This window comes from Zophobas morio, unplaced genomic scaffold (assembly GCF_036711695.1).
Source record: "Zophobas morio isolate AGI-343-1 ecotype UQ-CSIRO unplaced genomic scaffold, CSIRO_AGI_Zmor_V1 ptg000057l, whole genome shotgun sequence".
In the NCBI taxonomy this organism is placed as follows: Eukaryota; Metazoa; Arthropoda; class Insecta; order Coleoptera; family Tenebrionidae; genus Zophobas; species Zophobas morio.
Genome location: NW_026972162.1, coordinates 782,741 through 801,115, shown reverse-complemented (window position 1 = coordinate 801,115; position 18,375 = coordinate 782,741). Strand labels below are relative to the sequence as shown.

At 30.9% G+C, this 18,375-nt stretch overlaps 1 protein-coding gene across 1 annotated transcript in view; it reads right to left on the bottom strand.

Moving 5' to 3' along the window:
* Positions 1–18,375, bottom strand: part of LOC135143008 (protein N-terminal asparagine amidohydrolase) — a 74,784-nt gene that overhangs the window by 29,078 nt on the left and 27,331 nt on the right. Inside the window, exon 2 of the mRNA XM_064074833.1 lies at positions 15,209–15,242. The gene's annotated coding sequence lies outside the window, so the exon portion shown is untranslated. The remainder of the gene's footprint in view (positions 1–15,208; positions 15,243–18,375) is intronic.

The window sequence follows — 18,375 nt, the reverse complement described above, 5'->3', positions numbered from 1 at the left end:
ACCGCAGAATAAAGAAGAGATAACAAGAACTCGCAATAAAATCACGTCTATTACTGTTATTATCTCATTACGGACCACCATACCGCATGGAATAAACCCAATCCCATTACCCCCGACCGGTTTTTTTTCCAATTTCGTCCACCGAGCGAACGATTCTGCGTCCACTTTTACGGCCACCGTAAATCAAGCGTTTGCTTCTACGTCATTAATAATTGCAGTAACAATGAACGAGCCAACAAGTGTTCTCCTCCGTTAATATATAAAGTGTCCCCCTTTAGAAAAACGTTATGGACGTCCATAAATAAATCGCCGCTTATAAAACATGTACGCGCACTCATACGACATGGTGTGTGCAAGTATGAAACTTCCCACCCACGTCGTAATAGAAACCCATCTGCCATAAAATATACATGCCACAATTACCCGCAGTTAGCGGCGATAAGGTACGAGTGGAGGGCCCGGAGCGAACCCAGATTGGATCCGGATTTTTCCGGGAGTTCAGAAAATGGTACAAGTGGCACCGCTGTTTCGGGTTAACGTAAACAGTGTCAAAAAGACGCACTGTTTACAAATGAAGAAAAAATTTATTTAAAACCAAATGTTATTCCAAAATTTAAATATATTATCCATACACGATCTTTATATGGTAAAGTAGGCTTTGATATTTTTTCTTTAAGTTGGATAAACTGATTTGATGATTTAGTTTTTTGTCTGTTAGTAGCTTTGAGCTGGATTGCCACTTTTCTACTTCATTTATTAGATCAGAATTATTAGACGCAATTTTTTAATCAAGCAAACAAATGTTTTAATTTTGTCAGCATAGATATCGAAAAGTTGAAAGATTGTGAAAACCGAAAGTTCAAAAAACGAAAAATTGAAAATCCAAAAAGTAAAAAGTCGAGAAATCGAAAAATCCAGAACGTGAAATACTAAAAAATCCCAAAATTGAAAAATTGAAGAATCGAAAAATTGAGAAAATCACAAAATTGAACGAAATATCCAAAAATTGGGAAATTAAAAAATTGAAAAATTGGGAAATCGAAAAACCGAAAAATTGCAAAATGAGGAACTAAAAAACTGAAAAAGCGAAACCTTGGCAAGGCGAAAATGGGCAATTCAAAAAATAGATTACTTGTGAAATCGGAAAACTGAAATTTCAGAAACGTCAAACCTTGAAAATTTAAAAAATTGGGAAATTGAAAAATCGGATAATTCAAAAGTCGAAAAGCCGAAAAGTAAAAAAAACGAAAAACCGATAAATCGAAACATCGAAAAATTCAAAAACTGAGACACCGAAACATCCGAATCTCGATAAATCGGAAAAAAGAAAAATTAAAATATACAAGAACTGAAAACGCGAAACTTTCAGAAATCGAAATACATATAAAACAGTCGAAAATTGAAAAAGTCAAAGTTTAAAAAACGAAAAACTGAAAATCCAAAAAATAAAAAATGGAAAAGTTGAAAAACTGAAAAATCCCAAAACTGAAACAAATATCCAAAATTGAGAAATTAAAAATTTAGCCAACCGAAAAATCCAAAAATCCAAGAATTGAAGAACTGAAAAATCGAAACTGCGAATTCGAGAAACGGGAAAATCAAAAAAAATATATTAAATACTTGAAAAATCGGAAAACTGAAAATTTAGCAACATCAAAATTTGAAAAATTGAAAAATAGAAATATTGAAGAACTGGAAAATCAAAAAATCCAGAAATCGAAAAATGGAGATATCCAAACATCAAAGAATTAAAAAAAAAAAAATTCGAAAATCTAAAACTAAAAAATCGACAAATCGAAACTCCAGAATTAAAAAAAATTGAGAAATTGAACAATTAAAACATCCCAACATCTGAATTCGATAATTCGAGAAATAAAACAAATTGAAAAATTTTAAAAAAGAAAAATTAAAACATCGAAAAGTTGAAAAAAATTGAGGAATCGAAGTATAAAACTGTCGAAAATTTGAAAAATCTGAAGTTTAACGAAAAACTGAAAATCCAAAAATTAAAAAAGGGGTGGAAACCCAAAAACTGCAAACTGAAAAATTTAAAAATTAGAAAATCGAAAGAAACAACAAAAATTAAGGAAATGAAGAAACAACAAATTGTGATATAAAATCGAGAAAATGAAAAATTTAGGGGACGAAAAATTGAAAAGGGGAAAAATTAAAAATCGAGAATGTGAAAAATGGAAAAATGAGAAATTGTAATATTGAAAAATTGGCAAATTTGGAAGTCGACAAACTGTAAAATTGAAGAATCAAAAATAAAAAAACGAAACAGTGTAAGTATAATAAAAACTTGAAAAATGTAAAAAGTGAAAATCAAACTTGAAAATTTGAAAAATTGGATAAACGAAAAATTGTAAAATCGAAAGAAACAACAAAAAATAAAGGAAATGGAAACACGAACAACTGTGATAAAATCGAAAAAGTGAAAATGAAAAAATCGGAAAAATGAAAAATAACAATCGGAAGGGAAAAATTAAAAATTGAGAAACTGAAAAATCGAAAAATGAAAAACTGTAATATTGAAAAATTGCCAAATTGAAAAACTGATGCAAACCGAAAAATTGAAAATTGTAAAATTGAAAAATCAAAAATAAAAAACGAAAAATTACAAAATGAAAAATTGAAAAATCTTAAGAATCGAAAAAGTGAAAAATCAAAAAAAATATGCATTATGAAATAGAAATATTGAAAATTAAAGAAATTGGAAAATCGGAAGACTGGAAATCTAAAAACTGCAAAGTGAAAATTTGAAAAATTGTAAAATCGAAAAAAAAACAGAAAATAGAGGAAATGAAAAAACGGGCAATTGTGATATAAATCGAGAAAATAAAAATGGGGAACATGAAAAATTGTGGAAACGAAAAATTGAACTGAAAATACGAAAAATTGAAAAATAGAAAGAAACAACAAGAAATAAAGGAATTGAAAAAATGAAAATTTGTGACATAAAACAGAGAGAATGAAAATTAAAAAAATCGGGAAATTGAAAAATAAAAATCGAGAACTTGAAAAATTGAGGAAACGAAAAATTGAAAACGACAAAAATTAAAAACTGAGAATGTGAAAAATCGAAAAATGAGAAACTGTAATATCAAAAAATTGCAAAATTAAAAAGAGCACTTACGTAAGCATTACTAATAGCTATATAGATAAATCATTCAATTTAAGGCCGGAAAAATGTTTCAGAAGAGCTAAACCCATCAAAGCAGTAGAGCAAGGTTGTTGTCTTTTACCAACCATTTTAGTAATCTTAGAAGAGTGGGTGAGCAGAACGAACTGATGGTTGAGAATTAAAGCTGAGATGCTAAATGTGGCATGCGACAATCGTCGTATGTAGAACCCCCATTCATATAAAAACAATGTTTAAGTGAAATTTTAGTGTTTGTTCCTTACATATGAAATAAAGACTGATAAAAAGCCGAATAACTGTTTTAAAAAAGTTCAGGGAATTTCTATTCTTCTGCATCGAATACCAACAAACTCACTAGATTTTCATGGCCAACGGATAATACACTGCGTTTCAAATAAAATGCACCATCTAGAAAGAGTAGGTGTAGAATGTTGAAATTTGGTGGAGAAGACTATTACATATAGACAAACATTTGATTAAAATTTGAACTAAAGACTACAACTTGTTTAGATAATATACCGGGTGTTATTCGATTTTTATTAATTTTTTGATTATATTTTAAAGACACTTGAGTAAGATTCTTTTGCAATTTGACTTGACATTTGTCATTATTGTGCTTGCAAAAATGCTACGAGTTCGCACACGAGGTAATTTTCAACAGATAACACCTATTGAAAGAGGGCGAATTATTGGGTTGCATGAGGCTGGTTTACCATTTCGGGAAAACACCAGAATACTAGGCCCAACGCATTCTACGATATTAAGAACAAGTCGAGAATGGAACAACGAAGAGCTACAAATGCGTCGCAGGGGTACCGACCGTTTCAGAGTAACCCAAGCACGCGAAGATCATTTGCTAAGAAGAAGTGTTATTCAATACCCTTGGTAACCATAACGATCAGTCTGGGTAGACTGGATGACAGCAATTGGGCACCGAATCCGAGGAGTACCATCTACTAACAAATTCGTTCCTTTGGCTTGAGATCTTATGGTCCAAACTGTAAACTTCCCTTACCACAAGAACACAAAACTACCAGGCTTCGCCGGTACTAAGACATGCAGCAATGGCTGTAATAGTGGAATGTCATAATGTTTAGAAACGAGTCTAGGTTTTGTTTGTGGCACTCTGATGGACGCATACGTGTTCGAAGGCCTCGAGGCCAAAAGTAAAATCTGGAATTTGTACAGAGACGTCATACCGCTCTAACACCTGGAGTAATGATATGGGGTGGTATACACATCTGTTGAAGTACCCCCTTAGTGTTCATTCCAGGCACGCTAAATGCCCGGCGTTACATCGATAACGTGTTAAATCAAATTCTTTTTCCTTACTTTTAGAACCGTCGAAGAACATCTTTTCAACAAGATAATGCGTGGCCTCATGTGGCCATATTAACTTAAAGAGTGTTTAAAGAAAATAACGTCAACTTCTTACCCTGGCCTGCCCGATTACCAGATTTATCAACAATCGAACATGTTTAGGATGTAATGCATAGAAGGCTGCGCAATTTACCACATCCTCCAAAGACTTTGGAAGAATTGCTACAACAAATTCAAAATGCCTGGAATGAGATACCCCGACAGGCAATAGATCATCTCATTTTAACCATGCCTAGAAGAATACAGTCTTGTATTCGCGCACTTGTAATTTTAACACATTATTAACATTTCTTGTGTTAGACATTTTATTTTTTCTTTGAAATTTTAATCAAATGTTTGTCTATATGCAATAGTCTTCTCCACCAAATTTCAGCATTATACGCCTACTCCTTCTAGGTGGTGCATTTTATTTGAAACGCAGTGTACTTTGATATTTAAATAAGTACCGAAAAATCAGAAAAATATGTTGTTTGTACAAAAAGTCCCACATCCCGCCGCCCCCAGCGATTAATCGCCTCGCCTAACTGTAAAACAATCCCAGATCCTGACACTTCGACTGCGATCCCACAATGGCGCACCATCGCCGGACAAGAACACTAATTTCTCACATGTCCATTTAAAACGAGGCTATCAAATTTCTAGCACTTTACAAATGACGGTTATATTTTAATTCTGTCAAATTGATGCGGCCGGAGTGAATATTAACCTCAACCTCACGGCACGGCGAACCCGGTTAACCGGGAGCACGGCATACACGATGATGGTGATTTAGTGTCGGATTTCGGGACGACAACGTTGTTATTTCGTCTGACAATGGCCATCAATCATCTTTCCATGGCTCTATTATGGGGGAAAAGAGCGCGGGAGGTCGAAAAATCGCGCCAAAGGGGACCGGCTTGATTGATACTTTGATTCCGCCATCGGGCGAAAGGTAACACACAAACTTAACCGAGTTTGCTTTGTGCATGTAAATCCGGACTCTACAGATAACGCAAATCTCGCAACACGTTTCCCGAAGACCGAACTCCGGCGCCGCCACTGGCAAATTCAGAGGTTTCGTGGCATATGGTACCACACTTAAATTAACCAATAACGACACGCATTTCTACCAGTCCCAAAATCGCCCCGATCCCAAAAATTTCGCAAACTTTGTTCTAAACTTACCCGTTGGCACAGTTCACCAGCACCGACTGAGCAGCGATAATCACAGAAAAGATGTAATTAACCAATAGGAACGGCCGCGAAGATACCCTTATCAGCTCATAAATATGTTTTCGAACGATATCTGGAATTTTTAATTACTTTGTAGAAACAAGCAGGCTATTGAACGTCGTCTTCGATGGAGATGGTCGCTCCTGATTGACGGAAGAACGCGAGTTTCACTATAATGATCGGTTTCCTTTATTAATTCGTGAATGACGCGGATTGAAGTACTTTCGGCGATAACTGGGAGTGATGCATGGGGAAATCGCTCGGAGGAATCGATTCGTCGGAATTGTTATTGCAAAACAGCGTTATCGGGTTTCGATGTTTGTGTCAGGTTTTTGCGATTGCAGTGGATTGAGGAAACTTATTGGAGATGATGCATCTGAAAGTGGAAATGTCGCGCATATGGAGGGAAAAGCGGAGAAAGCGGAGATGTTAATTAGTTTGGTGGAAAAATTGGAGATGAATCGCTGCATAATTATTTTTCTTGCGGTCGAGAGTTTCTAAATTTGTTAAAAATTCGATGAGATGGATTGGATGTTTCCTAGTTTGGGATGAGCAGGTGGAGTGGGCGTGTGAAAAGTCATAGAGTTGCAGGGATTTACACCGAGGATGATTGTTATTATGGTGTGGGTATAACAGTACTACTTGCAGTATTGGTGGTTGCATAATCATTAAAGTTCCGTGATCGATATAACGGGTTTTTTCAATTTATCTTCGACATTGTGTGCTGAAATCTTAGAATCATAACAATTGTCACTGTTGAACCATTGAACGTCATTTTCACTTTTTTTGTATAGATTTGTTTAAATATCAATAATAATTATAATATTACATATTATGGATAGGTTACAAGACTAGACCAAAACTTACGAGGATTTAGAAAGGTTTTTCAAATTTTACTTGGTGAAGAAAATATTTCGGCAATACGCTGAATACGTTGACAAAAATTTAGCTCTAGTTCAAAAATATTGGACAAGAATCCTATTTTTCAGTATAGGTTCTAAAGAGTTTAGACTTTATTGCCAAATTTGGACTGAAGAAAGAAGACCTACTGGAAGTGACATTCTAGAAGAATTACATTAAAGAACTGAAATGCGAACAAGATGAAATTTATTTAAAGCAGAAATTAAACGGGAAAAATGCATTTCGAAAAATTAAAAATCTAAAATTTAAAAAATGAAAAATTAAAATATCGAAAAATGTTGAAAAATTGAGAAACCGAACACTTGAAAAATCGAAAATGGAAAAATTTAAAAAACGGAAAATCCGAGATGTGAAAAAATGGAAACATCAAAAAATTGATAAAAATCAAAAATTTAAAAATTCGAAAAAATTAAAAATAGAAACATCGAAGAATCGAGAGTTCGAAAAATCTAAAATTGAAAAAATTAATTACTCAAAATATCGAAAAAAATTGAAAAGTCGAGAAATCCAAACAGCAAAAATCACAACTGTAAGAAAAAAAACTGAAAAATCGAAAAAACAGAGAAATCGCAAATTTCCAAAATTGAAACATTGAAAAATTGTAAAATCGAAAAGCCGAAAAATCGAACAACCGAAATATCGAAAAACATTGAAAAATTGGAACATCCAAAAATCGAATATCCAAAAATTGAAAAATCGAAATAGGCCAGAATCGAGAAATCGAAAAGTTAAATTTGAAAGAATTAAAAATTTGGAATTAAACAGAATAGAATAAATATCCAAAAATTGAAAAACACCCAAAATTTTAATGTTGAAAAATTGAGAAACCGAAAATTTGAAAAACCGAAAATCGCACAATTTTAAAAATGGAAAAACCGAGACATACAGAAATGAAAACATCAAAAAATTGAAAATTCAAAAGTTTTAAAATTCGCGAAATTGAGATAGAGAAATATCGCAGAATCGAGAGATCGAAAAACCTAAATTTAAAAAAATAATTACTCACAATATCGAAAAATTGAAGAATGAAAAAATTGAAAAATCGAGAAATCGAAACAACAAAAATCGAAAAATTCAAAAATCAAAAATGTAAGAAACGAAAAACTGAAAAACCGAAAAAACGGACAAATTGAAAAATTCCAAAACTGAAATGAAAAATTGTAAAATTGAAAAATCGAAACATTGAAAAACTGGAACATCGAGAAATCGAAAATAGAAAAATTGAGGTGTCGAAAATCTAAACACTGAAAAATCGAAATAAGCAAAATCGAAGAATTGAAATGTTGAAAATTGAAAGATTGAAATATTTGGAATTAAAAAAATGAAATCTCGATAAATCAGGAAATCGAAAAATTGAAAATTTAAATGAGCAAGAATTTAAAAAATGGAAAAAATTGAACCGAAAAACCTAAAATCGAAACACCAAGAAACTAAAAAATATAAAATTTAAAAAATTCATTACTCAAAATATCGAAAAACTGAGGAATGGAATAATTGAAACATCGAGAAATCCAAACAGCAAAAATCACAAATGTAAGAAACAAAAAACTGAAAAATCGAAAAAACCGAGAAAATAGAAATGTTGAAAAATTGAGAAACTAAAAACTTGAAAAACCGAAAATCGCACAATTTTAAAAATGGAAAACCGAGATGTACAGAAATGAAAACATCAAAAAATTAAAAATTCAAAAATTTAAAAATTCGAGAAATTGAAATAGAAAAATATCGAAAAATCGAGAGATTGAAAAACCTAAATTTAAAAAATTAATTACTCAAAATATCGAAAAATCGAAGAACGAAAAAATTGAAAAATCGAGAAATTGAAACAGCAAAAATCGAAAAATTCAAAAATCAAAAATGCAAGAAAGGAAAAACTGAAAAATCGAAAAAACGGATAAATTGAGAAATTCCAAAACTGAAATGACGAAAAATTGGGAAATTGAAAAATCGAAAATAGAAAAATTGAGGAGTCAAAAATCTAAACACCGAAACATCGAAAGATTGAAATATTTGGAATTAAAAAAATGAAATCTCGATAAATCAGGAAATCGAAAAATTGAAAAAAAAAAATTTAAAAATCTAAAAATTTAAAAACCGAAAAACTGCAAATTTGAATGATCAAGAATTTAAAAAATGGAAAAAATTGAAAAACCGAAAAACCTAAAATCGAAACACCAAGAACCTGAAAAATATAAAATTTAACAATTCGAAAAATTTTAAAATAGAAATATCGAAGAACTGAAAAATCGAGAAAACTAGAAATCGAAAATTATATAATTTTAAAAATTCAAAAATTAAAATATCGAAAAATCGAAAAACCGGATTATCAAACAACTGAAAAATCTAAAATTTAAAAATGGAAAATATGGAAAATCGAAAAACTAAAAAATCGGGAAATCGAAAATTCGAAAAATCGAGGAACTGAAATATTGAAAAATCATAAAACTGAAATATTGAAAAACAGGGCAAAGGAAAAAAATTGAAAAACTTAAAAATTCCAAAACTGAAAAATTGAAAAATCGGGAAATCAAAGTCGTAAAATAAAATAAGTGGAAAATCAAAAACTTGAGAAATTGAAAAAGTGTCAAAGTGAAACAGCATAAGATACTGAAAAATTCCAAAACTGAAATGACGAAAAATTGGGAAATCGAAAAATTGTACCATCGGAAAATTCGAAAACTGAAAAATCGATTTACGTCAAAATCGTAAATCGTAAAGTTAAAAATCGAAAATTTGAAAAATTTAAAAAAATAGATAAATCGAACCATCGAAACCTCGATAAATCGAAAAATTTTAAAATTTTAAAAATGAAAAATTGAAAAACTGAAAAATCTAACACTAAGAAGTAGAAAACTTGGAAGATCGAAAACTCGAAACAAAAAACTATGAAATCTAAAATTCAAAATTTTGAAAAATTGAAAAATGAAAACACCGAAAGCCTGGAAAATCGAAAAATCGTAACATTGAAAAATTCAAAAACTGAAACATCGAGAGATCGGGAAATGAAGAAATAGAAAAGTGGAGTGGTCTAAAATCTAAAAATTGAAGATTCGAAATAGGTCAAAATCGTAAATCGTAAACTTAGAAACCGAAAATTTGAAAAATTAATAAAAATCAATAAATGGAACCATCGAAACCTGGATAAATTGAGAAATCTAAAATTTTAAAAAATGAAAAAATTGAAAAACTGAAAAATCTAACACCGAGAAGTCGAAAACTCGGAAGATCAAAAAATCGAAACAAAAAACTAAGAAATCTAAAATCCAAAAATTGAAACATCGAGAAAACGAAACATCAAAAGATCGAGAAATGGGAATATCAAAAGTTCGGGAAATGGAGAAACAGAAAAGTGGAGTGGTCGAAAATTCTAAAAACTGAATCGAATTGGGTCAAAATCAAATCGTAAAATTCAAAATTGAAAAATTAAAAAAAAATCGATAAACCGAATCAGCGAAACCTCGATAAATCACGAAATCTAAGAAACTTAAAAATAGAAAAATTGAAAAACTGAAAAATCCAACACTGAGAAGTCGAAAAATCGGAAGATCCAAACAAAAAACTAAAAATTTAAAAATTCGAAAAATTGAAAAATTAAAACACTGAAAAACTGAAAACTCGAGAAATCGAAACTCCAAAATCGAAAAATTGAAGAAACGAAATATTGAAAAATCATAAAACTGAAATATTGAAAAACAGGGCAAAGGAAAAACATTGAAAAACTTAAAAATTCCAAAACGGAAAAATTGAAAAATCGGGAAATCAAAGTCGTAAAATAAAATAAGTGGAAAATCAAAAACTTGAGAAATTGAAAAAGTGTCAAAGTGAAACTGCATAAGATACTGAAAAATTCCAAAACTAAAATGACGAAAAATTGGGAAATCGAAAAATTGTACCATCGGAAAATTCAAAAACTGAAAAATCGATTTACGTCAAAATCGTAAATCGTAAAGTTAAAAATCGAAAATTTGAAAAATTTAAAAAAATAGATAAATCGAACCATCGAATCCTCGATAAATGGAAAAATTTTTAAATTTTAAAAATGAAAAATTGAAAAACTGAAAAATCTAACACTAAGAAGTAGAAAACTTGGAAGATCGAAAACTTGAAACAAAAAACTATGAAAACTAAAATTCAAAATTTTGAAAAATTGAAAAATGAAAACACCGAAAGCCTGGAAAATCGAAAAATCGTAACATTGAAAAATTCAAAAACTGAAACATCAAGAGATCGAAACATCAAAAGATCGAAAAATCGGAACATCAAAAGATCGGGAAATGGAGAAATAGAAAAGTGGAGTGTTCTAAAATCTAAAAATTGAAGATTCGAAATAGGTCAAAATCGTAAATCGTAAACTTAGAAACCGAAAATTTGAAAAATTAATAAAAATCAATAAATGGAACCATCGAAACCTGGATAAATTGAGAAATCTAAAAATTTAAAAAACGAAAAAATTGAAAAACTGAAAAATCTAACACCGAGAAGTCGAAAACTCGGAAGATCAAAAAATCGAAACAAAAAACTAAGAAATCTAAAATCCAAAAATTGAAACATCGAGAAAACGAAACATCAAAAGATCGAGAAATCGGAATATCAAAAGTTCGGGAAATGGAGAAACAGAAAAGTGGAGTGGTCGAAAATTCTAAAAATTGAATCGAATTGGGTCAAAATCAAATCGTAAAATTCAAAATTGAAAAATTAAAAAAAAATCGATAAACCGAAACAGCGAAACCTCGATAAATCACGAAATCTAAGAAACTTAAAAATAGAAAAATTGAAAAACTGAAAAATCCAACACTGAGAAGTCGAAAAATCGGAAGAGCCAAACAAAAAACTAAAAATTTAAAAATTCGAAAAATTAAAAAATTAAAACACTGAAAAACTGAAAACTCGAGAAATCGAAACTCCAAAATCGAAAACTTGAAAAAACGAAATATTGAAAAATCAAAATATTGAAAAATCATAAAACTGAAATATTGAAAAACAGGGCAAAGGAAAAACATTGAAAAACTTAAAAATTCCAAAACCGAAAAATTGAAAAATCGGGAAATCAAAGTCGTAAAATAAAATAAGTGGAAAATCAAAAACTTGAGAAATTGAAAAAGTGTCAAAGTGAAACAGCATAAGATACTGAAAAATTCCAAAACTGAAATGACGAAAAATTGGGAAATCGAAAAATTGTACCATCGGAAAATTCAAAAACTGAAAAATCGATTTACGTCAAAATCGTAAATCGTAAAGTTAAAAATCGAAAATTTGAAAAATTTAAAAAAATAGATAAATCGAACCATCGAAACCTCGATAAATCGAAAAATTTTAAAATTTTAAAAATGAAAAATTGAAAAACTGAAAAATCTAACACTAAGAAGTAGAAAACTTGGAAGATCGAAAACTCGAAACAAAAAACTATGAAAACTAAAATTCAAAATTTTGAAAAATTGAAAAATGAAAACACCGAAAGCCTGGAAAATCGAGAAATCGTAACATTGAAAAATTCAAAAATTGAAACATCAAGAGATCGAAACATCAAAAGATCGAAAAATCGGAACATCAAAAGATCGGGAAATGGAGAAATAGAAAAGTGGAGTGTTCTAAAATCTAAAAATTGAAGATTCGAAATAGGTCAAAATCGTAAATCGTAAACTTAGAAACCGAAAATTTGAAAAATTAATAAAAATCAATAAATGGAACCATCGAAACCTGGATAAATTGAGAAATCTAAAAATTTAAAAAATTAAAAAATTGAAAAACTGAAAAATCTAACACCGAGAAGTCGAAAACTCGGAAGATCAAAAAATCGAAACAAAAAACTAAGAAATCTAAAATCCAAAAATTGAAACATCGAGAAAACGAAACATCAAAAGATCGAGAAATCGGAATATCAAAAGTTCGGGAAATGGAGAAACAGAAAAGTGGAGTGGTCGAAAATTCTAAAAATTGAATCGAATTGGGTCAAAATCAAATCGTAAAATTCAAAATTGGAAAATTAAAAAAAAATCGATAAACCGAATCAGCGAAACCTCGATAAATCACGAAATCTAAGAAACTTAAAAATAGAAAAATTGAAAAACTGAAAAATCCAACACTGAGAAGTCGAAAAATCGGAAGATCCAAACAAAAAACTAAAAATTTAAAAATTCGAAAAATTGAAAAATTAAAACACTGAAAAACTGAAAACTCGAGAAATCGAAACTCCAAAATCGAAAAATTGAAGAAACGAAATATTGAAAAATCATAAAACTGAAATATTGAAAAACAGGGCAAAGGAAAAACATTGAAAAACTTAAAAATTCCAAAACCGAAAAATTGAAAAATCGGGAAATCAAAGTCGTAAAATAAAATAAGTGGAAAATCAAAAACTTGAGAAATTGAAAAAGTGTCAAAGTGAAACAGCATAAGATACTGAAAAATTCCAAAACTGAAATGACGAAAAATTGGGAAATCGAAAAATTGTACCATCGGAAAATTCAAAAACTGAAAAATCGATTTACGTCAAAATCGTAAATCGTAAAGTTAAAAATCGAAAATTTGAAAAATTTAAAAAAATAGATAAATCGAACCATCGAAACCTCGATAAATCGAAAAATTTTAAAATTTTAAAAATGAAAAATTGAAAAACTGAAAAATCTAACACTAAGAAGTAGAAAACTTGGAAGATCGAAAACTCGAAACAAAAAACTATGAAAACTAAAATTCAAAATTTTGAAAAATTGAAAAATGAAAACACCGAAAGCCTGGAAAATCGAGAAATCGTAACATTGAAAAATTCAAAAATTGAAACATCAAGAGATCGAAACATCAAAAGATCGAGAAATGGGAACATCAAAAGATCGGGAAATGGAGGGGAATTCGGTCAAAATCAAATCGTAAAATTAACAATTGAAAAATTAAAAAATTAAAAAAAAATCGATAAACCGAAACAGCGAAACATCGATAAATCTCGAAATCTAAGAATCTTAAAAATGGAAAAATTGAAAAACTGAAAAATCCAACACTGAGAAGTCGAAAAATCGGAAGATCCAAACAAGAAACTAAAAATTGAAAAATTCGAAAAATTGAAAAATTAAAACACTGATAAACTGAAAACTCGAGAAATCGAAACTCCAAAAAATTGAAAAATTGAAAGATCGAAAAGCCGGAAAATTGAAAAATTGAAGAAACGTAATATTGAAAAATCAAAAAATTGAAAAATGGAAGACCCATTGATGAAACGAAAAACTGAAAAATCGAAAAATCGGAAATTCGAAAAATCTAAAATTTAGAAAAATCGAAGACTTAAGAAATCAAAACTTGCAAGTGGAGAAATTCACAGATGGGAAAATAAAAAAATCAATTAATCGAGAAATTGAGAAATCGAAAAATTGAAGAGACGAAAAATTGAAACATGGGACAACTGAGAAACCAAAAAATGAAAAAAATCTAGAAATCAAAAATTTGAAATAAAGAATCCCAACACTGAAATAGTGAAAAATTGTGTATCGAAAAATTGAAACTCTAGAAACTGCAAAATAGAAAAATTCAATAAAACACCTAGAAAATCCCAAAACTGAAAATCGAAGCATTCAGAAATCTAAAATTGAAAAATCGAGACATCGAAAATTTGAAAAAATCGAACAATTGAAGAATCGAAAAATTGGAAAACTTAAAAACTGAAAAACAGAGCTAGCCTACGCTGTGAAAGTAGAGACTATTCTGGCAAATCTTAACCAAGAAATGGTTAACACAGAGATTTCGAGAAAATTCTGAAACCCTGGGAAGCCGGAAGTTATATTCAAGAGACATTTTAATCAAAGACAAGATATCCCGTTCCCATTTCCCAAACATTCCACAACTGAAGACACTTTACAAGACAAGAACGTAAAAACAAAACAATTGGAATTAGTGATGACAGTGCAGAGAACTGGAGAAAAATTAAGATTAACCAACAAAATAAAAATCTTCTAAAGACTACAAGAAACATATCTAAGTCTATTAATCCCAACTATTTGGAAGAGTAGATGAAGTCCGCTCCAATCTTTGGGGTCACAGCATTGAAAAGACAAGAAAAATTTAATTGATTGGCTAAATTGCGCTTTCGCTAGTTCGTTGTCCGACAACCGGGTCCGCAAGGAATAAATTGCACAGACTTTTATTTTGTCGCTCATAATTCCATCTACGACGATTGTAATGAAATGATGCAAACGTTACGAAACTATCACACGTTTCACGTAGTTAATCGGTTGACGAAACCGCCGTTGTCCTAAAAAGAAGCTCAACGATGAGAAACACCGTCGCTTATTTATCGCCCGGAGGACTTTTTCGCTATTACAACTTAATAAATCAAAACCGCTTAAATAAATCAGTTTTTTTTTATTGCACCTGCACCACAACGCCGAGTAAACACCATCCCGTCGCCAAAAGTTGACGTGTCCAATTAAGCCAGCGAGCGCGCCTGATTACGTCCAATTGATTTTCCCATTGTTACTCAGCCGTTCTCCGGGCAGTGGCGCCGCAACTACCGCTCATAAATATGCAAATGCTGGCGATTTTTTCCTGCAAAGAAGACGTTTCGCTCACCTTTAGCGTCTCCCGAACTAGCTTGGCATGGATCCTGCAACAAGAAAAAAGCTCACAAACTGCTGAAAAAAATTAAAACTCGAACAGTCGTGATCTTGTCTAACCGTATCGCGATAAACAAGCCCGATAAATCTAATTTTGATTGTTTCGTGCCGTTGGAAAGTTGGATTTAATTTAGTGGTCCATTAAGTACGATCACAATGTAACTATTATGGAGTTTTCATGGGCGATGCATAACGAGCGAGAGGGTGAAAAATCCAGGTCGCCCACGACGTAGACACATTCACTTATTGTTCGAGAGAAAAGTTTCGCCGTCATTTGTATGACTGGTAATGTGTCTTGTTGCAAAGCGGAGGAAATGTTAGTCGATAATCCATCAGCTCGGAATCGGGGACTCGTACTCGAGGCGTAATTAGACATAATTATGACGAGAGCGACGCAAGTCATCGTGGGCACGTCAAAGACAAATGCGCCTTTGTTTGGGGTTTCACTCTCGGTCTAGACGGAGTGGATTCTGAGAAGGCGAGATTTTTTTCAATCAACAAATTGTGCGCGCTTTATTTTTAGACCCACCGCTTAGACCCATCCGTTACTAGCATCCACTCTGATCTACTTGTGCTAACCTAGTTTGATTAACACGATGGGACTGTTCGAGAACGCGGTACCGTCACGACCGTCGCCTAATCAATCTCCATCCGTACGGGCTATTTTGACCGCAATCGTTCTCTTATCGCTCTCGATCGAACCTTTTCCGCTTTTCTGTTCTGACAGCTCTGAATCTCCCATCGCGCCGGCCCATCTGGTACATACATCCCATGGCGTGTCAGCCTTACACAATATTCGCATATCTACACGTTCGAGGCGAGAGGTGTGAACAATATCCATTAGTTTGAAAGAGGCAACGTCATGTAAATTTCGTAGCTTCGTTTCGACTTTATCGATATAATTAATGATGTATCGAATCGGAGGTATGCACAAGACGCTTCCTTGTGGTGTTCCTGTCAAAACAAGCATTGTAGAATCAGGCTCGGAACATAACGGCCGCTTTCGCTGACAGATTTAAATAAAACGTCTGTCTTCCTAGACAATCTACAAATAGCGTGGATGCTGGGAGCGAACGCTGGGATAATTGATGAGGGAAGTCGATACCAGGAAAAGTCGGGGGGCAAAGATGCGGGCGGCAAAGTGGATGGGAAGGACTACGAAAAAAATTGGTCGAAGGTTATTTCCACAGAATTTCCCTCGCCGCTGAAGTACCTACTTCTATTTGCAGTCTTTTAATTTTCCAACTTTTGAATTTTGCAATTTTTCGATCCGAGTTTTCAATTTTTCATTTTTCAACTTGCAATTTTTCGTTTCGGTTTATTATTTTCCTTATTTTTTCAATTATTTGATTTTTCAAGGTACGGATCTTATAATTTTTTGATTTTTCCAATTTCAATTTTTTTCAGTTTTTCGTTTCTTCAGTTTTTCGATTAGTTATTTTTCTATTTTTCATTTTTTTGCGAAAAATTGTAAAATCGAAAAGTCGAAAAACCGAAACATCGAAAAATTCAAAATCTAAAACACCGACAAATGGAAAAGTCGAGGAGGCGAAATACTTAAAAATTGAGATATTGAAATAGGCCAAAAGCGAAAAATCGAAAAGTTAAAAATTGAAAAATTTGAATTAAAAAAATCGATAAATCGAAATCTCGATAAATCGGGAAATCGAAAAAAGAAAAATTGAAAAATCGAAAAATTTAAAAACCGAAAAACTGAAAATTCGAATGATCAAAAACTTAAAAAATGAAAATATTGAAAAATCGAGAAATCGAAACATCAAGAAACTGAAAAATCTCAAATTTCAAAAATTGGAAAAACTGAAAAATAGAATAATCAATATTGAACAATCATAAAACTGAAATATCGAGAAACTGAAAAAAGGAAAAAAAAATGATAAAATGAAAAATCAAAAAATTCCAAAACTGAACCACTGAAAAATTGAGAAATTGAAAAATCGGAAAAGTGGAATGACGAAAAGTTGGGAAATCGAAATATTGAAAAATCGAAAAATCGTAACAAAAAGTGAGAAGTCGAATTAGGTCAAAATCGTAAATCGTAAAGTTAAAAATTCAAAAATTAAAAAAAATCGATAAACCGAAACATGAAATCCTCGATAAATCGAGAAATCAAAAAATTTAAAAACGGAAAAATGGAAAAATTGAAAGATCGGGAAATCGAAATAAAAAACTAAAAAATCTAAAATTTAAAAATTCGAAAAATTGAAAAATTATTAAATTAAAAAAACGAAAAATAAAAAAGTTGGAAAATCAAAAAATTGAAGAAAAGAAATTTTGAAAAATCTCAAAACTGCAACATAAAAAAGTTGAAAAATGGAAGAAAAACTAATGAAACTAAAAACTGAAAACTCAAAAACTTGAAAAGTGGAGAATTTTCCAACTTTTGAATTTTTCAATTTTATGATTTTGCAATTGTTGGATTTGAGTTGCTAGAGTTTTCAAATTTAATTTTTCATTTTGGAATTTTTCGTTTCTGTATTTTCCTTATTTTGTCAATTATTCGTTTTTTCAATGTTTCGATTTTATAATTTTTTATTTTTTCAATTTCAATCTTTTCATTTTTTTCGTTTCTTCAGTTTTTCGATTAGTTATTTTTCTATTTTTAATTTTTTTGCGAAAAATTGTAAAATCGAAGAGTCGAAAAACCGAAACATCGAAAAATTCAAAATCTAAAACACCGACAAATCGAAAAGCCGAGGAGGCGAAATACTTCAAAATTGAGATATTGAAATAGGCCAAAAGCGAAAAATCGAAAAGTTAAGAATTGAAAAATTTGAATTAAAAAAATCGATAAATCGAAATCTCGATAAATCGGGAAATCGAAAATTTTAAAAACCGAAAAACTGAAAATTCGAATGATCAAAAACTTAAAAAACGAAAATATTGAAAAATCGAGAAGTCGAAAAATCGAGAAATCGAAACATCAAGAAATTGAAAAATCTCAAATTTCAAAAATTGGAAAAATTGAAAAATAGAATAATCAATATTGAACAATCATAAAACTGAAATAACGAGAAATTGAAAAAAGGAAAAAAAAAAATGATAAAATGAAAAATCAAAAAATTCCAAAACTGAACCACTGAAAAATTGAGAAATTGAAAAATC